General features: G+C 31.2%; 2 long non-coding RNA genes across 2 annotated transcripts; one reads left to right on the plus strand and one right to left on the minus strand.

The window, feature by feature from the left end:
• The first annotated feature begins 6,845 nt into the window (after positions 1-6,845).
• On the plus strand, positions 6,846-11,264 carry LOC143233564 (uncharacterized). Its single transcript, XR_013018215.1, has 3 exons — positions 6,846-6,972; positions 9,568-9,628; positions 11,086-11,264. It is a non-coding gene; the product is annotated as an uncharacterized LOC143233564 (long non-coding RNA).
• LOC143233563 (uncharacterized) lies at positions 6,966-15,955 on the minus strand. Its single transcript, XR_013018214.1, has 3 exons — positions 15,822-15,955; positions 15,406-15,481; positions 6,966-7,913 (listed from the first exon to the last, which is right to left on the minus strand). It is a non-coding gene; the product is annotated as an uncharacterized LOC143233563 (long non-coding RNA).
• Between the last annotated feature and the right edge of the window lie 1,092 nt (positions 15,956-17,047).

Here is a 17,047-nt window from a genome sequence, read left to right on the forward strand (position 1 = left end):
AGCTTGTTGTCGAGGATATTGTCTCACTAGGCATGTGTATGGGCTTGAATGTGAGTGGTGATGATGTGTAAAAGTTGATGGAAAACTACAACACTGAGCTCCCCACGGAAGAACTCCAAGACCTTTAGAAGGAGCAGTAACAGAAGGCAACTGAGGAAGTGTCTTCAGATGAGGAGGAGGGAAAGGATGATGTTCCCAAGTCACTGATCAAAGAAATGTGTGGAAATATGGGAGAGTTACAAAGTTTTGTGGAAAGATTTCACCCTGACAAAGCTGTAGGAAACCGCAGCATAAAACTTTTCAATAACAATGCCATGTCTTACTTCAGAAACATTTTAAAATGCAGGCAGAAACAAACCACATTAGACAAGATTTTAGTGAGAAATAGGTCCAGTGAGTCTCAAGCAGTTTGCAGCGGTGCAAAGAGACAGAAAAGAGAAAGAACCCCAGAAGGAGAGTTACCTGGCGATTTTATGGAAGGTTATTCCCGTTCCAAACAATAATAACCCTCCTACTCTCCACCTTTCACTTAGGCCATCAGCTCTCCTCAGCACAGGTAAAGTGCAGTTAAATATTCATTCATTGTGTTTTTTATTGTGTTTATAGTTTTTGTGGTTGAATTTATGCATGTAAGTATTATTATACAGGTATAAATAAGCAATATGTTCACTTAAAATGCTTCATAATGCGTAATTTTTGGAGGTCTGTAACTGATTAATTTAATTTACAGTATTTCTTATCAGAAAAATTGATTCAGTTTTCAAAGTTTTTCAAGAACCGAGGTGCCACTGTATATCAAAAATCAAGAATACCTTAGTTTATCAGAAAAGGTAAAAATACACTATTATCTGAATTAGTGCGATGAGATCTTATCCTCGAATACTTCACTGGTACATTTTCAGATTCTTGAGTGTTTCTCATGTATTAGGTTTACTCACTTTTTTCTAAATAAAAATTTGTTTCCGTTACACAGAAAGTATTCTCTGATGAAGTACAGACACGAGTCTAATAAATTCTATTAACAAATTGTCAGTGGTTTCCACTGAACTATCTCGTGTCACTTCAAGCTGAAAAACTTTGCGAACTTTTTCTTTACTCACCACACATTCACCTCCTGCTCCGATTATTAACGTAAGAAAATGAAAATAAATCATCCTACAGCTTCGCTTTAACAGATGCTACACAGAAAATCGACGATGCTGTTTTTAGCCGTCCCTAATTTCACAGTGTAAGAATAGAAGGAAGGCAGCTTGTTATCACCACTGACCGCCAACTCTTGGGCTTCTCTTTTACCAACGAATAGTGGTTTTGATCGGGACACTATAATGCCCCTACGGCTGAAAGGGCGAAAATGTTTGGCGAGATGGAAATTCGAACCTGCGACCCCCGCATTACGAGTCAAGCGCAACCACTTGGCCATGCAGCGCCAGAAGAATAGTAAACTTCAAAAAAATATTGGTTTTTGATTTCTCATGCAAAGCAACGCGAGGGCTATTTGTTCTAGCCGTCCCTAATTTAGCAGAGTAAAACTAAAAGGAAGACAGCTAGTCATCACCACCTACCACCAACTCTTGGGCTACTCTTTTAACAAAGAATAGTGTGATTGACCGTCACTTTATAAAGCCCCCAATGCTGAAAGGGGGAGCATGTTAGGTGTGAAGGAGATTCGAACCTGCTACCTGCAGACTGGGAGTCGAGCGACCATAATCACCAGACCACGGACGAAAGACATGTAAAACGAGGAAGTTAAAACAAATTAAAAATTAAAATAAAAGAAATCGTTGATTTGTGATATGAGGTGGAAATGAATCATGGACATAAAAACAGATGTGCACCAGGTACGATAAATTATTGAAGACTTGAAAAAAATATTACACAAAATTGGGAGAGAAAAAAAAAAGAATGATTTCCACAAAAATATTGAATGATCATAATATGTACAATTCTTGAAAACAATAATAATAGCAGAATGAGTGGGTAATTAAGGTGGAATATATTTGCTGAGTACGAGTTACGAGGTGGATGCTTCAGTATTAGAATAAATGATTCAGAATTACATGTTAAGTATTATTCTGGTGAGATAATATATATTTTTACCAGAATATATTAAATAATATAATATATTCTGGTAAAAATATATCAAAGCATAAGAAAAGCCACCGTGATGTGTGGGGTGTTTTAAACAGGAGTGAGGTGATAAATTACAGATCAAATATATGCAATGATATTAAGGTTAGACAAAATAGCATCTATTTATACATAACATGGAAAAACAGGAATAGAACATATATGAAAAGAAATGTGGAAATGATCATACAAAAATAGAGAGAACGCAGAAAAGATTAACAAAGCGGGAAAGAAATTGTTAAGACTATTTTTGAATTATTCTAAGACTGTTCTCGGGTATAATTCCAGAATACGAAGCAGGTGCTTGGACGGTAGCTAGCGAAATACCAGGGTAACTACAAAGGCAGCAAATAGAAAATAAGATAAAAAATTACAAGTACAATGGAGTTTATAAAGACATTCGAAAGTAAGAGGTAAATCCATTTTATCTAAACCAGTTACATTATAAAATATTTAATAAGGATAGCAGTATTAAAATATAATATTAAAAAACAACTCAAAGGAATTAAATACTCATTAAGTGAATAAGTTAAGATTTGTAGTTTATATCAAGATAATTTATAAACAATGACAGAGTCGACTGGAAAAGATGGAAAAGAAAACAGTGAGATAAGAAAAAAATAAACATTGAAGAACATATTCCAAGAAACAACTGAGTTTTTAAAAGTTTGTGTGTTTTTATTACGTCGCATGGAAACTAAAGAGTAAATATTAAAAAAAAAAAAATCTTAAAGTTTGTTGAAATTCTCATTTTCCCAAAATCTCAAAATAAGGAAAGACGAAACTTGTACACGTACGGCCTGGTACCAACACAGAGGTTGGATTTTTCCAATACTTGCGTTCGCTCGTCGAGTGTTGTTGAGTTAGAATATTTTCACCTTTATTCTGTTCCTGCAAAGGTGTAGGAACCAAAACAAAGGTTTATTTGACCGAGTGAAGGTGCCACAAATGCACCATTTACGCCTTAGAATCCTGGAAGCTCTTGGCTTCTTGATTAAATATTATGCATTCTTCTGTTTCTACAGAGAATGATTTTCTAAATTTTGGTACATTTTTACTGGGAAAAATGGAGAAGCTCATGCTTCACGCTTCCTACGTCACTATTGTGATAATTTAAATCTCAGTGTAATCAATAAGATTTAATGCAAAATCATATTTGTCATCTTTAAAATTAATTTAAATTCTTTTGTTTATCTTCTCACGCATTATTGACACAAGACTTCTCATTTATTTATAGCCTTGCTCAGTTCAATTACAGTAAAATAATAAAATATTTATTTTTACCTAGAACTAGATTTTTTAATCAGTCTACAGATAGCGACACTCTAAAATTATCTGATAACCTCATAACAATGTGAGGGTCTGATTTTTACTAGTGTAGAGCCTAATTTTAAGTTATAGATAAATATAATTTGGGCTTATATTGTTCGATTCTTGAATGAATTTGTTTGATTTTTTTATGTATTAATTACGAAGCTTCACTGTCCTTGACGTTGCATGCATCCTGTTGGATTCTCGTTATTTAAAGGATAAAATTGTTCGATGAGGGACGGTAACGTTAAAGGCGATTCAGCTAATGACAGAATATTTGCGAGTTTTACTGAGACCCCTTTAACTTCATCACTTATTCAAACTAAAATTTTTGTTTAAAACTCAACAAAACTAAAATTAACATAGCAACATGCCTAAACAACAACAACAAAAAAGACATATGTGCACGTGCTGTGGACTGACTGACACCTCCACCCCCATAGTTTCACCTCCACTGTTTATTGGTACCTTTCCTTCTGATAAACAGATTCTTCCTTCACAGGTTTCTTCAGATTCATCTTGTTCAGCATCACCGATGTGACTACTAGGAGCTGGAAAGTTGAACTTGAAGGCCATTCACACAGTGAAAAAGGCTTAAAATATTATAGTTCTGTACAGAAGAAAAATACACTTTTCTTCACACTAAATCTTGTTCTGAACACAAAATCTCAATTTAGACCCAATTTATTTTTAACATTTTACTAATTCCTGGACAATTAAGATTCAAGTCACCTAAAATTTGCATAGCTTTTCTTTTCCAGTTAAATATAGAATTATAAGAAAGTTAACTGTTTAACAAGTTTTACTGCTATTCATTTAATGTTCCTATAAAAAAATTACCTTTGAGAAAGAACAGAATAGTATTCAGTATAAATCTTTACAAAGTTCTTAAATGGAAATACTTGAAGTAGGCACTTCTTCACGTGCAGCAAGCAATATGTAAACTAAATTACAAACTACAATACCCATACAGTGAGACAGTACAAACAATTCATGAGGTAAAAAAACAGCAAAAAGCACAATACAAAATTATTAAAACAATATAAAAGTAATAAAAAGAATGGCAAACAAAAACTTAATCACAGCCAACATTTAAAGAAAATATTAAGAAAGTGAGAGATACCAGTACAGTATTATAAGCAAAAGACCATGGAAACATTTCAAACAAAAATATAGTAGCATTCTCACTGTTTTGTAAGAAAATATTAAAACTCCCACAATCTTAGAGAACAGTATGGTTTTGTAAAATTCCTTATAACACACTATTTCTTAATCTAGAATACTGCAATAACCCATTTTGTTTATCGTACTCAAGTTCAAATTCACTCCTTCACAATAACCAACAGTTAAACACACTCACAAGAGACAACAGAGTTCTAAACATTAATATGGATAATACCCCATACAATTTTTAACAAATGACTTGAAGGTCACCATTTATCAATCCTGCTCATTCTACATAAAATTATATGGCAAACCTATTTAGTAGAAATATACAATTCTGGTCAAAACAATGCTAAACAGTGAAACTAACTTGAACCTAATGTTAAGAGCTTATGTATGTGCTGAGATTTTAATGTTCATTATGCCTTAAATAAGATGATTTGTTTAGGTCACTTCAAGTTTAAAATATGTCACGTAAGACAATATTACTATAACTGTACATTTAGGTGTGTCAAGTTACTGTTATAACATTGTTGTAAATATCTGCTGAGGTTGTACACACAATGAAAATAAACAGATAACCATAATACAGTTGATTTTAAACTTTAACTACATATGTCTGTCTTGGAATTTTATTTTTAAAGTTACGTAGTCTGAACTATGTAATCACGTGCAAAATACTGTTTACAGTGGGGTACGTAGTCATTACACGTTATGAAAAGGTATATACATGGTTGTCATGTATACAGTTAATTTAGAATAACTACACATTGTGTACACAGTGAAATTAAAATAATTCACTTTGCACTCATCCATATATATTTTAAAACTGTGGAATATTATATACTGTTGGCTGCAACTTGGTAAGCTACATAATAATCTAATCTAACCGAATGTACACTATCAACTATGCATATCATAAAAATGATAACATATAAGCTAACGCACTGTTATCAAAATTAATTTTCTTCACGACAAGGAAAATGGATAGAAAATATATGACAACTATCTTGATGTTCCTGATTCAAACTTAGAAAAAGGTAAACAACTAATATACGACACTTAATATTAGTACTACATTACTTAAGACAGATGTGCCAGTACAAATTTATAATGATTCTTGGATGTTTTCCATTGTTCTATAAATCTGAGATTATTTCTCTCAGACACAACTTTATTCTTGCTTAATGTGGGTAATATAGCTTACCTTTCATTTATAAAAATACAACTAAACCATGCTCCAAGTGTGTACAAGTTCCACATGCATTGCTGCTAGCAATCACACAAACAGATATTTTATCCAAACAACATTTGTACTTCAAAATATTAATACTATTTGACTTTTCTGACTGATAAACTTAATACTGATTCACAGGAGTTTTGATAAGTTTAAATTAAAATCTGTTCTTTTATCAAAGGAACATCCAAATTTAGCATTATAAATTATAACTATAATTCACAAATTATACGAAATAATATGCATAAAATTTGAATCTAAAAACACTAAACTTTGCCTGAAAATAATTAAATGTTATATGAATAAACTAGAAATAGTTGCTGGTGAAACACAGAATTGCATTACTAAGGAGACGGGTGTGTTTTTTTTCTTATAGCAAAGCCATGTCAGGCTGTCTGTTGTATCTACCAAATGGAACTGAACCCCTCGTTTTAGCATTAAGAATTCATAAATTTACCACTGTACCTGCACAGGAACAGAGTGAATCATATATACATTTTGTTTATCTTTTAGTTTGTAGATGTTATAAATCAATCTAGTGATGAACTGACAATGTCATTAATCATTTTATTTTTATTATACAAACTAACATAAAAAGTTCAAAATATGATGATAATTACATGTATATTATGATTAAAACATAACTGGACTGCATGTAAATATATCAGCACCCAAAATTAATTTATAAACATACGTTTTTCAAACAATTTGAAAAACTATGAAGAAGCTTGTAAAAAATTGAAAATATTTTAAAATGAGTTAACCCATGACTTGTGAATGTATCCACATATAAAAATTATTACTTATTATACATAAGTATGTATAACATGGTGCCACTGACATTATGGTAAGTGTTTGTGTACCACTTGCATACTGGTTTCATTTTTTGAGCAACTTCTATATGTGTAGGTATGTGTTTTACTATGTAATTTTGGTTATTTCCTAAGTTTCTTTACATATATATATATCAATACTGCACTGTCGTTAATAGTCCATATTGCCAACTTACTGCCATAATGGACCAGCACTGAAATGTGTTCAGAATATCCCATCTATCAGTCAAAATCCAGACAGTGATGTAAATCTAGTCAGCAGCCATGAATAATCATCAAAGATCATACACAAATATCATGGTAGGGTGTATATTTCAAATTAATATCTTTTTTTTTTTTTTGAAAGGTTGGAGGTATAATTAGTAGAAATCTGAGGGGTGGTTTCTATTGATTTACTTTCTGTTTTAAAGTGTTAATTGGAAATGTATTCCCACAAAAGATTACAATATTATAATGTCCCTTAGCTGAAAGAACCATTTTTGGTTGGACATGAATTCAAACCCACTACTCTAGACTGTGAGTTGAACTTGGAATATATAAAGATCAAAACACAGTTTTGTGACTAACAGATGAAGATTTCACAAAAATATCAGGATGAATCTGAATGACATCAACTTTCCTTTCATTCATTCTTCTTATTTTTGTCAACAAATATAATAATAAAAAAATGTTCATTGTGGTAAACAAAATAATAATTTGATATAAGCAAAAGTTTTGTTTCTTCCTAATTCATAACAACATTCTTACATCAATATGACTTTTAAATTTGATACTGGATCAGGCTGTACAATTACAGCCGTAACAATTTGTGTACTTTGCTGCAAGTAATTATGAAAGGGAAAAGTATTTAACATATTCCAGAAACAAAACTATATTTGGTACAGCATTTATAATTATAAGCAACAACTTTTAATTGAACTTCACATACATGCTACCAAAGATATTTGTATGATATATATTTGATTTTTTACAATCAGTTTTCAAAACTACAATAAACATGCCTCAGACTGATATTGTCATAAACATCAAAAACTTTATGTTCATCAGATATAAAAGCTGACTTCAGGCTATTTGTGTTGTTTACCTTTGGTGTTAACTTTTGCATCTAGTGTATTGATATTTATAATCTTTCAAAGGTACACTGGATGTTTACATTTAAATGACATGGGTATCAGCCAGGATTCTCTATAGTTTTGATAGAAGAGTACACTTTGGAGAGGTGGTGGTGGGCTTGAGATGGGCTAAAAAAATCCATTCACAAATGATTTATAGCAGCTTTAAGGAATTAAAAAAAAACTGTCTTGTTGAAACATCAGAATTTGGAGAAAAATACATCACACAAAAAACATTTCCAACTTCTATTAATAAATGGGACAGTTGGTGAATATCTTCTCAGTTAAAATGGTCCATTGCTTGTATAACCAAGTATTTTATCTAATAAATAACGTATGATCTTTGCAACCTTTCACATCTGTTGGTGAAAAGTGACAAAGTTAATGAGAAATTCTATGAACGTATTCTTTATGGAAGTTTTGATAAGCCAGTCTCTTAATATTTTTGGAATTACAAGAACATTCTTTTGCATCAAAAACTACTTGCCCTAAAGTTTACTCCATGTGAATAACTAAAGCACAAACATTTAGCATGTTCAAGAAAGAAATTACAAATATATCTTAACAGCAAATCTTGACTTTTCCAAAATAAATCTGACCAAATTCATTCCCTCTCTTTAGTTGATTACAAGTATCCAGAGAAGAAGCTTCTACATCATAGAACAATAAAGTTTCACATACACAAGGAAGTGTAAAGTACTATACAATTTTGTCATGAAACTGTGGATATGACTCTTTGAATGTTAACCCATTCTCAGATATCCCTCTTTCTGTGACACTGAACGGAGAGTCTGCAGGATATATTTCAACTAGTGATATGCTAGGACTACTCAGTAACAACTTAGTGATTAGCTTTCATTATGCTCTAAGTGCCACATGTAATGTGTAGAAATTCACACACCTCTATGTGGTGCATTAATACAATAGTATTATGATGTTGAACAACCAAGTTACTGCTACAATGAAATTATGTACCCTTCTTTATTGTTAACATGATTTTACTGACATTTACCAAAACCAAGTTTAGTGTGTCTGCAGTATTGTTGCCCTTGCAAAAGATGACATGAGAAAGCTTTCATGTCCAAAGCACCCCACTCTTTCATGCGTGTTCCATGAACCATACAGTACATGAAGACGATGCTTTCACAAGGCATGTTAGAACAGTTTAATAACATATATAATATTTAAGTATTGCTTCTGGTGGCTTGAATGTTATTTATTATTTTATACTAGTAATTCTATTTGTTTCATTCTACACCTTCTTAACTGTGTGACTATGTGTAGGGGTTGGAGGGTGTTATCACATTTGTAGATTTACATTCAAAATCTATTGAATGTACATTATTGAACCATTATTTTATGAATATATGTGAATACATGTGGTAGCAGATTGTAAATTGTAATTCAAGTGTAATAGTACACAATAATTAATTAATTTAAAAATAAATATTAAAACAATTTCCTAAGTATCAATTTTTCTTTGTCATTCACTATGCTAAATGCTTCTTTGGTTTAAATTATATTTCTTATATCCAAAGGCAAATTTTATACTTTTTAACAAATAGAAATTTAAATTACCAAATTTTGACAAACAAGAATATAAAATAAAAAAACCTCCTTTCTTATCTATTTTCTGAAATATTACTATATTTAGAAAATCAAAAAAGTTAATTCTGTCCATTTCTTTGGTTTTTGGAAATGACTGTTAACACATTCTTACTTTGTTCTATGAAATGTTTATAGCCAATTGAAAGCTCAGAATTTTTCCTATGTGGTATTTTAGGTTTTGAAAATTGTCTTCATGAGAAGATCCTTTTTTTGTTGTTGTAGACTCACAAGGAAAGGTAAGATGAATGATGTTTGAAAAATATTTTTAGACATAAATACACTTTAATTAATAAGAATTATTAATTACACTAGACATCTGTGGTACTTAAATATAACCTTTGATGTTCTTTATATCAATGTGTGTATATAAAACAAGAACAATATTTTACATCCTCCAGTTGTAAAATGTGACAAGGCTCAACAAACTGTGGAAAGTGAGTACAAATTCATTGACAAGGAAAGATCATTGTTGATCTGTATTTCTTTACTTAATGTTCCGTGCTCTATGAAAATTGATATTTCAAGATTTATTTGTAGACAGTAATAATAACATGAATATATATATATATATATATATATATATAAAATGTACTGTATTACAACTGAAATGTGATTGTATTCTACAAAATACTGGTCCTCAACAAAGTTATTTCATCAATGTCATATATATCATTATCAGCAGATTTTAGTTCATTTCTGTGTGCTTGTGCATCATGCTGATTCAAAGATTTATAAAAAAGAATCCAGTTCATGATGAACATTGTAATTGTGTCTGTTGAGGTTCACACAAATAATGGTTTTTACTGTTTTATTTACTGAGGAAGTCATGATCAGAAAATTATTTTTGGGAGCCGTTTGGTCAAACATAAGTAGTTTAATATTTCACTGCATGTAATAGGTATGCAGCAGCTATTCCAGATGTATGATAAATTTTTTAGAGTGTTTTTCAAAAATTGGTTTTCATTCATAGTTTTAACACTTCACAATTTTTAAACTTTTTCTCATTTTATTTAGTACGTTACATTTTCTGTTGTTATATACTTTTTTAAATGCAGTTAAAGTGTCTATGTAAATCAGATCCAAGTCTTATATGAATACTAATCTTTTATTTTAGGCAAATGTTATACGCTGTACCTATTGTGCTGTAACACTTGTAGTTGCGTTTTTATTGTCATGTCATCCTGAAGTGAGACTATTTTAAATCATTACAATAATTAGTACTTCCTTACAATGAAATGATCTGTTATAAAGTGCACTAGGTTCAGAGTTAGACTTAACAGTGTGGAATATGTACTAAAGTTATGGATTTCATCTCTATCTACACATCTTGTTCAATTCTCTCTGAGCCTGTTGTAGTCCTAAGAAACCTATAAGACAGTAGTTGGATGGAGACTTATTTTTAATGTTTGAGTAATGATTACTTTGGTGATTGCACAATGATATTAGCTTGGATTTCTTATTGTTCATGTTTGAAACAATTCTGTGCAAAACACTTATGGATTTGTATTTTGCAGCTACTTATGACTGTGCGATAGGCATTACTGTACTTGAATACCACACATTAAGGTTAATCTGAGGCTTAGTTTAATAAACTAAGTGCTAGGTCAGCTAGTGTGCTTTCTAAAGAGAATAAACTATGGTTACTTGAAAAGTTAATTTCAATGATTAGCCAAATGTCTCATCATCTGATTAGTGACGTGCATGAATGGATTAAGAAGATTCACACTAGCCCTATCTACTATCTAGCAAAGCCACAGCCAAGGGAACTGGCTTGGAGAAATCAGCACAACTAGTCAAAAGTTCACAGTTCCTCCTGCACAATTTCTCAGCCTTTGCAAAGTGTATTCACAAGTAAACTTGTCTTTTTGTTGTTATAGTCTCATGAAGAAAGGGTGATGTTCTAAAGCTTTTTTCTTTTTAGAACAGATACAGTTTACTTTATAAAAATTATTAACTGCAATGGAATTTTGTAGTATGGATAAAATAACTTATGATTTTGTATTATTTAAAAATGGTTACATAAAAAAAACATAACATTTTACATTCTACTTTTGGAAGTTTGAAACTTAGGTAGTGAAAATACATAATCTGATACCACATGTCTAATGAATGGCATAATATCATAACATTCATATCAATTTCTATGACTCAATGATGAAAGCTGGATAAGAAAAATTTAATTACCACAAAATTTTTCATTAAACATTTTCTTCAAAACACTAATTTCAAATCAGGTGGTTAAGGCACTCAACTTGTAACCCGTGGGTTGCGGGATTAAATCCTCGTCACAACAAACATGCTGGCCCTTTCAACTGTGGGGGTGTTAAATGTGATGGTCAATTCCACCATTCACTGGTAAAAGAGAAGACCAAGAGTTGGTGATAAGTGGTGATGACTAACTGCCTTCCCTCTTGTCCAGCACAGATAGCCCTCATAAATCTTAGCTCAAAATTCAAAACAAACGTGTTTGGTTTTAAAATGTAAATTATAATTCAAATTTTAGTATTATACATTAGTTGAATTTTTAACTTTAAAGTAAATACTGAAAAACAATTTCTAAATGTCAGTTTTTATGCATTATATGATATGCTCAAATAAGAGTTTGTAATATTCAAATACCAAGTCTATAGTTTCTTATGAATTAGGAACTCAAATTACTAATATTGAGAAGTTATAATATGGAAAATTGAATCTCCCATCTTTTCTGCTTACTGCATTAACTGAATTAATCTCAGTGCCCCTACCTACCTCTTGCCATTTTTTGGAAGTACTTCTTTAGGTACACTTTCTTCTGAATATGACTCAAACAGAGCTAAGTTACCAAATTTTATAAATTATTGTGCAATTCTAAGATACTGATATTGTAATTTATGACCTTTTCTTATTTTGAAATGTACACATACTAAATCTAAAAGATTGTTGTTTTGTTTCACATCCTACTGTAAAATTTTATGAGACTTGATATTCAGTACTGGGTCAAGCCTCAAATGAATAAAAAAGTTCAAAATAAAAAATATTATTGTTTACTCTACTTCTTTATTTACTGTTCTGTATTTTAAGATAACTTAAATTTTAGAACTTTATATAACTTATAACTTAGGTGTGACGATTTTACAAAATACTAGTTCACACAAATACAGCCAATACAGGTCACTTTGTAAAGACGAGTTTTAGGTTCTTTAATAAATGGATAATATTATGAGATTTTAAGATATTTAAACAAAACCTCTGTGTTTTTATATTATAATGTTTAGTCATTCTACAAAGAAAATAGTGTAATTCATTTGTAGGGTTAATTCAAAATTTAAAATGAATCTTCCATTGATCTTCAAATAAGCACAGTTACCTTATGAATATTGATGTACTGTTTGTCATCTGAACATAACTAACAACTGGAAGAAATTCCTCTGAGCTGAAAACCGAGTGACAGTAAGCAACAAGAAGATAATCTTTGTTACCTTATTTTCAGTGTTTATTTAACTAAACAGAATTTTATGCATTAGTATATATTTCATAATGTCTACATGATACATTATAAATTACAGGTGACATGCATCATTCTCTTGGCTTCAGTATATTCAAGGACCATGTTTAACTCTGTTAAATTTGATAACTTTAGTCAACTTTAAATGAGCAATTACAATAAAAAAGTATTTAATTAAATACTTTATTTCATACTGGAAACATGAAATAATAAAAACAATAATATATTTATTTAATTTGGTGAACTTAAACAATGACATATTTGGGTACTTAAATAAGGACAAAGACATACGTTTACACAAAATCAACTTAACTCGTTTTATTATGCACACACTTTTTTGGTATTTGAGGACACTAACAAGGATAATATCTTTCCCAAAACATAAGCTTGATGTATAATATTTTTCAAAATTGTTTGCTAAGTTCAACAGTTTTAATAAACTAAAGAAATGTAAGCAAAAATATAAAGGACTCTTTCCAAAATGATTGCAAAGTCATTTAATAAAACAAGCTTATACAATAATTTTCATCCAAATAGCCTGTATCTAAATGCGAGACATTACAGTAAACTATGACTAAAGATTTACTATTACTGCATAGTTGAGTAATTACTATAACATTGCTCATCAGACTGCTATAATTTTATATTTCACAACTTTGATATGATGATCTCTTTATCACATCAATAAAGTTACACATAACTTACGTCATAGTGAAACAGGCATACATTTTATACTTGTGAAGAATATCCAAGTTTTAACTAAAGAAAATACTGAGCAACATTAATCATTAAGTTTACCACAGATAGTTACAAAAATGACTGGTCCACTGCCCATAACTTTTATTTATAAAGATATGTTCCAGCAAATATTTAAAAGAAAAATTAAAGTTAAATCAAAATAAAATGTCTTGTTTCACATGGAAAGTTAATGTTAGTATTAGCATGATAAAGAGTAATATTATAATCTGGAATCATACCACTGATGAATGCAAGAAACTAAAAATAAATTTGTCAAGTGTAAAACAAGTTCTAAAACACGGATCAATAGTTTTTCATGTTTAACTTTCATTTTCAGTATTGCTACAGAATTTAGTAAGTTTTACAGACTGATTGATATATAGGCCACCTAATTTATGTATAAATCTTCAAACACAAGTTTTATTGTGTGAGAAGACTGCAACACTAAAATCATTCAGTGTAAAGGCCTTTACTGTTTTCCATGATTAATTTTTAATGGAAGATTAAGAAATTAATAGAAGAAAAAACCTGCAAATGAACAGACAAAAATATAATTACAATTTCACTTGTTACTGAAAACCAAAATAATCAGTTTTTAGGCACAAGGATGTTAATCCAGTTTGTGACAAAAGAACTTATCTAAGCTGAAATATAGATAGAAACAAGTTTCTTCCAGCAAACTGTTTTAAACTGATCACTTTCTTGGCAAAAGAAACAGACACTTCATAATTATGTTACTGAAGACCCAATCCAGGAACTTCAAACTACTTTTGTCTAGCAAATTACAACTAGTTATATTGTTATTTCACTTTCCTTTCAGTTCTATGAAAAAGAGGTTCTCATTTAACATTTAGATGTGTAGACATAACAAAGAAATAAAAATCTAGACTAGTACTTCCTGAAGTCTTGTTATCCACATCTCCTCTTCAATAAATGTGGTTTCTTGCACACACACACACCCTTTTCAAATGAAGAGATACAATACACACATACAGATTAAAATGTTATATGTATTGTTGCAATTACTTATAACCTCATTAATAAAAAATTATATTAAAATGCTTAATTTTGCATCATTACACAATCAACTGCACCCTAACTGCTATTGTTCCCTCCACCTACACTTTTGGAAATGTTTATCAAAACCATATTAATTGTTCCCCTGTAAATCTTATATACCCTAACTGCTTCATTCACAATATAGAGAATACAAATAAGTAAGCCATACACTGGCCCAGTGGTTGCAGCTGTAAGTCACTTCAGCTTCTTGTAGCCTTTGTATGCAAATTCTTATGGCAGAAGAACAAAACTTTTATTGGTACACATGACAGCAAATAATGTAATGGAGACAGAGAACAAATGATTCTTTCTATTTCTTCTGCTACTGCTTTGGTGTGTGAAGTGTATGTGTTTTCTTAAAGCAAAGCCACACTGGGCTATCTGCTGTATCTATTGAGGAAACAAACCCCTCATTTTAGTGTTGTAAAGACGAAGACTTACTGCTGTTCAAGCTAGGGGCACTGTCTTAGTTAATGGATGCTTTACCATCAAAATTAATCATCATGCCTCTGAAACCTCACGTGATGTGTTTTTCCCAGAAAGGTCAAGAACTTTTTATTTTTTTTGTGTCATTTTAATGTAATTGTTTGTCACATATGTAAAATTTATACATACAACAGATTATAAGAAACACTAATATCTTTCAATGTTACCTTAACTGTACCATGTGAATAATAGATACATAGTAAACTTATATCTCTCTAGAGTGATCACTCTTAATCAGATACGTACTTGTACGATGTTCGACTCCTGTCATACGAGCTTGATACCTCCTGTGATTGACTATTTCTCACAGAACACGGTAAACCTACATTACAAAGAACATAGTTCAGTTCAGCCAGACAGATCATCATTTTCGTCAGAACGGATAAGTTGATGTTCACGTTTTATGGACTGACGACCAGAATAACAAACTGTTGTAATCATCATAACATTTAGGAGATCCTGTCGATTACAATTCACTTCCAGGCTACGTTAACGACGTCTGGCTTAGTTTATCACAGTAATGAGATATCTACACAGAGTTAATCACCTAAAAGTTTATCGATATTCAGGAACTTACATTCCTTAAATTGATCTTTATTCAATTCGATCGTTCTAACTGGTATTGACATACAACCCAACTAACAAATGGATATTACACTTACCTCTCCCACTACCGCCATGCTTGTTTTATATTTCTCTTCCTTGACTTACGCGCCAAGTAGTGACTGACCGATTTATGGTTTTGGTTTCTCTTGTTTGACATAAAGGGTGAATTTGCTTACCAAAAAATCACAACCAACTGTGCAAAGTATCAACTAAATCGTTCTTGAAATTCGTTATTATTAATTTTTCTTCATTTAATCAATGTAGAAATACTGCATTTGAGACTACAAGTAACATTTATTGCATCATAAATGCAAAAATAATAGTTTAGCATGACATCTAGCAACAATCGAAGCTCCAATAACAATTTTATACAGAAAACGTACATAACAGATCACGTTGTTGTATTAATATCTCCAAAAATGATAAAATTTGAAAATTTTACTTTATGTGCTGAGGGTTTTCATCAGTAAAGATGTTTTCTGACTGATTTTATACAAAAACATGTGATTTAAATCAGTAATATCGCTCAATTTCATTTCCTTTTTTCCAAAAACAAACAAACCTACTGAAACATAGTAAGGTAAAATAACATTTTATACAGCTGACACTCCAAAGAAATTTACTAAAACTTTTCTAATGGCCAGCTGTACATATGTGCAACTCTATAGCTACCATCCTAATGTTGCCTGGCATGGCCTAGCGCGTTAAGGCGTGCGCTTTGTAATCTGAGGGTCGCGGGTTCGCGCCCAAGTCGCGACAAAACATGCTTGCCCTCCCAGCCGTGGGGGCGTTATAATGTTACAGTCAGTCCCACTATCCGTTGGTAAAAGAGTAGCCCAAGAGTTGGCGGTGGGTGGTGAAGACTAGCTGCCTTCCCTCTAGTATTACACTGCTAAATTAGGGACGGCTAGCACAGATAACCCTCGAGTTGCTTTGTGCGAAATCCAAAAGAAACAAACCATCCTAATGCCAACTTTCTCTCCACTTCCACTGAAAACAAAGCTTGAAAGACTAGATCTCGATCTAAATATAGAAGTAAACACTCACATTAATCTTCAGTAAGAGTAATCTATAAATTGAGCCAGATATGAAATCCACAGTTATTACACCATATATACAGTGATAGACATATGAGAGACTAAACCTCACAAGATATCAATGGTTATGAAAGAAAATACTGCCATTATTCTCAGCTTTCGATCAGTTTCAAAACGTTCAAGTTTCTACATTTTAAACTACATCATAAAATTACTTCAAAGAAGGCTGATATGTTAATAAATAC

Source organism: Tachypleus tridentatus, chromosome 12 (genome assembly GCF_004210375.1).
Source record: "Tachypleus tridentatus isolate NWPU-2018 chromosome 12, ASM421037v1, whole genome shotgun sequence".
In the NCBI taxonomy this organism is placed as follows: domain Eukaryota; kingdom Metazoa; phylum Arthropoda; class Merostomata; order Xiphosura; family Limulidae; genus Tachypleus; species Tachypleus tridentatus.